Raw genomic sequence first — 8,879 nt, 5'->3', positions numbered from 1 at the left:
TCATTGGATCTCGACCAACGCGAGCAGCAATGTCGCGATTCGATAAACCGCAATCGCGATAGGCTACAATCCGACCTTTATCAAAGGCGGAAACGTGATGGTACGCAATTCCCCTCCTTACACGAGGCATCGCAACGTTTCACTCCCGTTTGTGTATGAGAAATCGGTTGGAAGCTTTCCTCATGTGAGCACGTTGTAGGTGCCGCCACCGGCGGCAACCTTGCGTGAATGCTCTGAAAAGCTAATCATTTGCATATCACAGCATCTTCTTCCTGTCGGTTGAATTTCGCGTCTGTAGCACGTCATGTTTGTGGTGTAGCAATTTTAATGGCCAGTAGTGTAATAGACATCAAAAGTACGGCTGCATGTGTTTCATTTTGTCACGTATAGGAAGAAGTTGTTCCTGAGGCCGGTGTGGCCCGGGTTCAGGGAAACGGCACGTGTGAGAAGGAGAAGTGGGCCGTGTTTTGGTGAGCCACAGGTGCAGCCGGCGCACTGGCGGGGACCCCGCGGGGGCCCTCCGGCCGGGCGCAACCGTGCCAAGGCTGCGGCCCGGCGCCGACACAGCCGCTTTTGGCCGCACGCGCAAACTGCACGCCGCCGCCGCCGCTGCATTCGGCGCGCCAAGGCCGCGGGAGCCGCGCTGCTGCCGCCGCTGCATTCCCTACTCTGCGCCTTTCTTCTGGACCCCCACCTCGCTCGTGCGTTCTGCTCAGCGCGCAATACCGGCGCTTACACGCGAGGGACTAGATAGTCGCAAGTGGTAAAGGGTGAGCTTCGTATACCATCCGAAAAGTAAGTTCCGCCAATGAATCGCGGCAACACTGTGCTGTCGCTGATAATTTCCTCACGCACCGCGCAAAACTTGTCGTTTCACTAGTACTTTGTGTAGTGAATGTCGAAGAGCTTTAATAGTGATTAGCGACAGCATCATGCAATGCACAGCTAGAAAAAAGAAAGTCGTATGGCATGGTTGGCTGGAACATCCACAGCGGATAGCTTCGGCCAACTAATTAGACAGGTTTCCACCTATCCTACACGCACACTGGCACATTTCCTCCCAAAGTGTGACACGTGCGTGTTAAGAGTATCTGATACGTGCAGATGGCTGTAATGCGTGTTTCTGTACTGTCGTGTCATGTCTGTGTTAGATGGTGAAATCCGCTGCCGGCACAAAGTCTACCAAGCCGGCCGACTAGCTTAACACACGGTCCAGTCACATTAATGTGACCACCGCCTATGTTCGAGTCAACGTGCAGTGATCACTCAGAAACGGCAGGTGTAGCATTGGCATTGGGGGCTATGTAAAGCGTGTTGGGGGGAGGGAGGGGGGGGGGGAGGCGCGGAAAGTAGTGCAGTCGTTGTCGTAATGCGGAAACGGAGCGATTTATGTGACGTGTGCATGGCAAAATGGCGCTATCCGAAACTGACGCCGAAGTGGCTGTGGAGCACCACGTGCCATAGATAACAGGGATGAACGACGACTGTGGGAAAGTCTGGTGGCGAACAGACGAGCAACTTTTGAGAAACTGACCGCCCAGATGAACCAAGGGTCTACCAAGTCTCTCCTCAAAGATACCTCAGCCAACGTTACTCCCTACGGGCCTCTCCAACGGGCGCCCGATTCACGCACCCATGCTGACTGTTGTTCATCGACGACGAAGTCTGGAATTTGCACGCAAATGCCACAACGCAACATGACGTCCACTGAGTGGCGAGTGGTGGTCTTTTCAGATTTTGCTCTCCTTCAGGCCACAAGTGGCCCATCGGGCCCATCCGACCGCCGTGCCATCCTCAGATGAGAACGCGTATAGGAGGGGCGTGTGGTCAGCACTCCGCTCTCCCGGTCGTTATAATGGTTTTCTGTGACCGGAGCCGCTACTATTCGGTCGAGTAGCTCCTCAACTGGCATCACGAGGCTGAGTGCACCGCGAAAAATGGCAACAGCGCATGGCGGTCCGGATGGTCACCCATCCAAGTGCTGGCCACGCTCGACAGCGCTTAAATTTGGTGATCTGTCGGGAACCGGTGTATCCACTGCGGCAGGGCCGTTGACACCTTTTCATATGAGTGATGTTTGCTGCTTCGTCGAACGAAGTATGTATCTCTCCTTGGGGACTATGTCCACCCCTACATGCAATTAGTTTTTCCTCAACTGATGGGATCTACCAGCAGGACAATGCAACGTGTCACCTAGCTGGGAGAATACGTGCGGGGTTTGAAGAGCGCCAGAATCAGTTTACGGTACTTCCCGGGCCACCAACCCCCCCCCCCCCCCCCCACACACACAGACACACATTTAAACTCAATCGACAATTTGTAGGACTACTCCGATCGGGTTGTACTCGCCGTGGATCCTTAACTGAGAAGCCTAGCGCTTATGGCCACAGCACCGGAGTGTTCATGGCTCCACATCCCCGCGGTACCTTGAAGAATCTCATTGACTATCCTCTTCCTGCGCGTCTCGCAGCTGTCCCCGCTGCAAAAGGTGATTATTCAGGCTTTTGACAGGTGATCACATTAATGTGACTGGACAGTCTACGTAGTGTCCCATGAAAGTCACGCAGGTAAGTCTTCACGGAGATATGGATTTTTAACTGCTCCATCACGGTACATATATTCACTAATGAAATTCGTCATAAGTAATCCATCGCAATTTGAGAAGAACAATGAGGTCCATACCTACAACACTAGAATGAAAAATGACCTTCATTACCTGTTACTGAAATTGCCAGTGGCTCAGAAAGAAGTTCAGTACGCAGCAGCAGAAATCTTTGTTTATTTTTCCAATAACATAAAATGTCTGACAAGTAGAAAGTAAATTTTAAAACTACCCTAAAACCATTTTTAGTGGACAACTCCTTCTATTCCATGAACGAATTTCTATTTTACAATTGGGAGCCTATTTTTAAGTGTATTTCTTGAATTACTGTTAACGCAGATCGTACATACATATCTTGTAAACCGACTCTTTCCATATCATTTCGATAAAATAATCGGTCAGTGATATATGGAACATGTAACTAATTAACTAACGTCCCCATCCTAAGGGCGGAATACCGCCAACCAGTGTTTGGAAGTTAGTCTACGACGTTGGCGCAAAGTAAACTGATCAGGTGGCTTGTGGAGTATGTATGTAATGCAGAAGCTGCGGTCTAGTGTCAAACGTCCTATTGACGACGAGGTCTTCGGCTATTTCAGACTGAACTTAGGTGGGGCAGGAAACTTCTCGTCTTTCAATCTATTTAGGAGAATGTGGATGACCGAACGGTATCTGATTCTCGCTTCGGCTGTACGAGAGAAATGTATAAAGCGAAGGAAAGTTTTTATTGAGATTTAAATGTTCATGGTAGGCTTAACTATACGCGTTTCTGAAAGGCAATAGTGGACATTGTACTCCGCAAGTATTCCTTTCTCAGTTAATATATATAGCTGCTAGCAAGAACCACTGACTAAGCATTCAGATTAACTTGCGGTTTAGCATTGCTTAAACGACGACCCCTAAATGTACGATAAAAGATTAATAAGGCATGTCCTCCAACACAACTCCTTTCGTGATAAGTTTACATACATTTAGCGATATAAGAGTAATATCGTACATGCGCAGCTGGCGTGACTATTAGCTTCACTCGTTTCTGCCTTGACTGAGATACGGTAATATCTCACTTTAAAAAAAAAATTATAATATGTCTGCTTTCACAATTCAATGGACAGCGTGTACGGTTACAATTTGGGAGTTCGTGTATTTTCTTTTAAGAGCTCTTGCCATAGTTGGCGAAGAGGTTGCCTCAATGACGGATCAGCAGTTAACTTCGAGAAATAGCGATAGTGATCGAGATTACAATTTCCGTCAACAGGGCAGTTGTTAGTGGCTGAATAGGTGGATGGTAAACCGTTCCATAGTGCTTCACAAAAGGAACATTCCGAAACTATTTCTGAAGCGGTTACAGAAATCGTTTGATCGTGGTTCAGAACGTCTTTCCATCTTCACGCTGTGTCATCTTAGGATGTGAGTTGTGAAACCTCACTTGTGTGAGTTGGTGCTGTTAACTTAATTGGACCTACTCATCATCCAGACACTTCTTTAAGATGAAAATGTGCGTAACGGAACTGAAACGCAAAGAAGGTCGCGGCCATAGCACTGAATCTTAAGGTGACGAATCACAATTTTACTATTAAATTTATTGCACTTGATGAGGGAATTACTCACTGTATGAAAAAGAATCAAATGCATATTAACTTGTTGATTTATTACAGTTAAAAATCAGCCAAACATTAATCAATGAAAGATGTACCTGACTTTTGAAATGTTACTTTGCAATAATGAAAATAAACATCTTTCCAGAAGCTATTGTTTGGGAAAGGTACAGGAGTAGGATGAAGTTTAGCTGCTCGTTCGCCCCTGAAACTATGCTGAATATTTGTCTTGCCTACATCTCAATTATAGTGGCTGACCGCCTGTTAGAAGTTATAAAATAGAGACATGGATCTTAGCATGAGCTGATAGACTGAAAACTGCTAATGAGATTCCAATAACCGAACTTCACCAACATGCCGATGCTGTATTCGTGCTCACCGTAATATTCGACTAATGTGAACTGGGTGATGTCGAGGTGGCGAGCTTTGAACCAGCACAGCACTTGCGAAGATAGGTAGTTTAGTCTGCCGTTGTTAGTAGACACGAGCGCTGCGCATGACGAAAAAATTCTGTTCTCTTTAGCGCCCTGGAATCCAATGTTCTTTCTAGCGTGCTTTAAAACTGTCTTGCCATTACTGCTCACCCAGAGTTACAAGAGTCGCTCATATGTTTAACAAATCTCCTACGGCCATCTGGCATCACAGAGCAGTTGACCAATCGGTGCCTCGCTACACAGTCTGCTAGAGAGCCGAAGAATTGGACGAGAGGCTAGTTCCTCACACTCCCAGTCCGCAGCTCGTGGTCTAGCGGCTAGCGTTGCTGCCTCTGGCTCACGGGGTCCCGGGTTCGATTCCCGGCCAGGTTGGGGAATTTCTGTCCCCTGGGACTGGGTGTTTGAGTTGTTCTCATCATCATCCATCATCATCATCATCATCATCATTCGTGATAGTGGCTACATTGGACTGCATAACAATTAGTCTGTGTAAAGGTTGGGACTTTGTACGGGTGTTGATGACCGTACAGTTGACCGTTCCCCAAAGCAAACATCAAAACATTCTCACCCTCCCAGCTCTTTCCAGACTCTGTGTTGGCCGTTGTGGTATAATACCGACAGGCGGCAGATTTTGTCAAATGGGTGACTTTAACACATTGCGGACAACTTACTTCAGACGTACCGACGTTTTTCTCCCTGAAGCAAAAGCTGTTTCGTGGCCCCGAGTTAAAGTGCACAGCTCCAGGCAGCAATTGTTCACCGCCTTGCTCTTCAGAGTGCAGTTCCCGGAGGGACTTTTGTGTAGGTCGCTTCCTCCCAAACGTCCAAAACTGTACCGTTAGCTCACCCTCAGCACCGATACGAAGATCATGGCCCACTTTCAGATTGAGACGAGGAAATTACCAGCACCCATTTATTTGTGATGTTAACTAAAGGGATGAAAAACAGTCCAACCAACCACTGTAATGCAAATGAATCTTTCCTTTAATTAATCTCAAATTGGGAACTACGAACTCTACTTCTTTCCGATCTCATTACGCAACTGAGTAATTAAGAAAAGAGACAGGCCAGATGGCGTGCCGCTTTTCAGGATTATTATAAATGGAATGGCTCTGAGCACTTTGGGACTTAACATCCGAGGTCATCAGTCCCCTATAACTTAGAACTACTTAAACCTAACTAACCTAACGACATCACACACATCCATACCCGAGGCAGGATTCGAACCTGCGTCCGTAGCAGCAACGCGGTTCCGGGCTGAAGCGCCGAGAACCGCTCGCCCACAGCGGCCGAAAGGATTACTATAAAGAGATATGAAGTGGATGTTTAGAAAAAGGAAAGAAAGTTAGGATTTAATGCTCCGTGGACAGCGAGGTCGTTAGATACGCAGAACATGCTCGGCCGTACCCGTTGACGGGAATGATCTAGGGATTTGCCTTAAGTGGTTTGGAAGAAATCACTGAAAACTTACATCTATCTGACCTGTCGAGGATCTTCCGAATACGATTCCAGTGTCTTACCAAGCGCCACCTTGCTGGCTAGGGTAGTCAGAAGTACCATAGCGTTTGAAAACAATATGCTTTAGGGACTTGCGTAGGATCGTAATGTATATATCCTGTGAGAGCTATTTAACCTAAACTTTTACATTACCACGAGTGCGCTCAAATACCACAAACACACACACACACACACACACACACACACACACACACACACACACATATATATATATATATATATATATATATATATATGGTGAGTCAGGAGGAAAGGTACATGCTTTGTTCTTAACTGTCTCCGGGTACACCAATGAAAACATCTAGGAATGGCAAAGGTGCAGGTGACGGTAAATTAACGTACTGTTATGTTATAAGCACTCCGTCTTCAGGCCACGAGTGGCCTACCGGGACTATCCGACCGCCGTGTCATCCTCAGTGGAGGATGCGGGTCGTTATGATGGTATTCTTGACCGGAACCGCTACTATTCCGTCGAGTAGCTCCTCAATTGGCATCACGAGACTGAGTGCACCCCGAGAAATGGCAACAGCGCATGGCGGCCTGGATGGTCACCCATCCAAGTGCCGACCACGCCCGACAGCGCTGAACTTTGGTGATCTCACGGGACTCGGTGTAGCCACTGCTGCAAGGCCGTACTGTTATGTTATGGTTTGTTTAATCGTATACGTCCCTCACAGATGATGTTCAAGCAGACTTGTGTCTGTATATGTGGATGGATATGTGTGTGTGTGCGAGTGTATACCTGTCCTTTTTTCCCCCTAAGGTAAGTCTTTCCGCTCCCGGGATTGGAATGACTCCTTACCCTCTCCCTTAAAACCCACTTCCTTTCGTCTTTCCCTCTCCTTCCCTCTTTCCTGATGAGGCAACAGGTTGTTGCGAAAGCTTGAATTTTGTGTGTATGTTTGCGTTTGTTTGTGTGTCTATCGACCTGCCAGCGCCTTCGTTCGGTAAGTCACCTCATCTTTGTTTTTATATATAATTTTTCCAACGTGGAATGTTTCCCTCTATTATATATACACTCCTGGAAATGGAAAAAAGAACACATTGACACCGGTGTGTCAGACCCACCATACTTGCTCCGGACACTGCGAGAGGGCTGTACAAGCAATGATCACACGCACGGCACAGCGGACACACCAGGAACCGCGGTGTTGCCCGTCGAATGGCGCTAGCTGCGCAGCATTTGTGCACCGCCGCCGTCAGTGTCAGCCAGTTTGCCGTGGCATACGGAGCTCCATCGCAGTCTTTAACACTGGTAGCATGCCGCGACAGCGTGGACGTGAACCGTATGTGCAGTTGACGGACTTTGAGCGAGGGCGTATAGTGGGCATGCGGGAGGCCGGGTGGACGTACCGCCGAATTGCTCAACACGTGGGGCGTGAGGTCTCCACAGTACATCGATGTTGTCGGCGGAAGGTGCACGTGCCCGTCGACCTGGGACCGGACCGCAGCGACGCACGGATGCACGCCAAGACCGTAGGATCCTACGCAGTGCCGTAGGGGACCGCACCGCCACTTCCCAGCAAATTAGGGACACTGTTGCTCCTGGGGTATCGGCGAGGACCATTCGCAACCGTCTCCATGAAGCTGGGCTACGGTCCCGCACACCGTTAGGCCGTCTTCCGCTCACGCCCCAACATCGTGCAGCCCGCCTCCAGTGGTGTCGCGACAGGCGTGAATGAAGGGACGAATGGAGACGTGTCGTCTTCAGCGATGAGAGTCGCTTCTGCCTTGGTGCCAATGATGGTCGTATGCGTGTTTGGCGCCGTGCAGGTGAGCGCCACAATCAGGACTGCATACGACCGAGGCACACAGGGCCAACACCCGGCATCATGGTGTGGGGAGCGATCTCCTACACTGGCCGTACACCACTGGTGATCGTCGAGGGGACACTGAATAGTGCACGGTACATCCAAACCGTCATCGAACCCATTGTTCTACCATTTCTAGACCGGCAAGTGAACTTGCTGTTCCAACAGGACAATGCACGTCCGCATGTATCCCGTGCCACCCAACGTGCTCTAGAAGGTGTAAGTCAACTACCCTGGCCAGCAAGATCTCCGGATCTGTCCCCCATTGAGCATGTTTGGGACTGGATGAAGCGTCGTCTCACGCGGTCTGCACGTCCAGCACGAACGCTGGTCCAACTGAGGCGCCAGGTGGAAATGGCATGGCAAGCCGTTCCACAGGACTACATCCAGCATCTCTACGATCGTCTCCATGGGAGAATAGCAGCCTGCATTGCTGCGAAAGGTGGATATACACTGTACTAGTGCCGACATTGTGCATGCTCTGTTGCCTGTGTCTATGTGCCTGTGGTTCTGTCAGTGTGATCATGTGATGTATCTGACCCCAGGAATGTGTCAATAAAGTTTCCCCTTCCTGGGACAATGAATATATATAGGGTGCTCCATTGACCGTGACCGGGCCAAATATCTCACGAAATAAGCGTCAAACGAAAAAACTACAAAGAACGAAACTCGTCTAGCTTGAAGGGGGAAACCAGACGGCGCTATGATCAGCCCGCCAGATGGCGCTGGCATAGGTCAAACGGATATCAACTGCGTTTTTTTAGAATAGGAATCCCCATTTTCAATTACATATTCGTGTAGTACGTAAAGAAATATGAGTGTTTCAGTTGGACCACTGTTTTCGCTTTGTGATAGATGGCGCTGTAATAGTCACAATCGTATGGCTCACAATTTTAGACGAACAGTTGGTAACAGGTAA

This window comes from Schistocerca piceifrons, chromosome 3 (genome assembly GCF_021461385.2).
Source record: "Schistocerca piceifrons isolate TAMUIC-IGC-003096 chromosome 3, iqSchPice1.1, whole genome shotgun sequence".
Classification (NCBI taxonomy): Eukaryota; Metazoa; Arthropoda; class Insecta; order Orthoptera; family Acrididae; genus Schistocerca; species Schistocerca piceifrons.
This window is presented reverse-complemented; position numbering follows the sequence as displayed.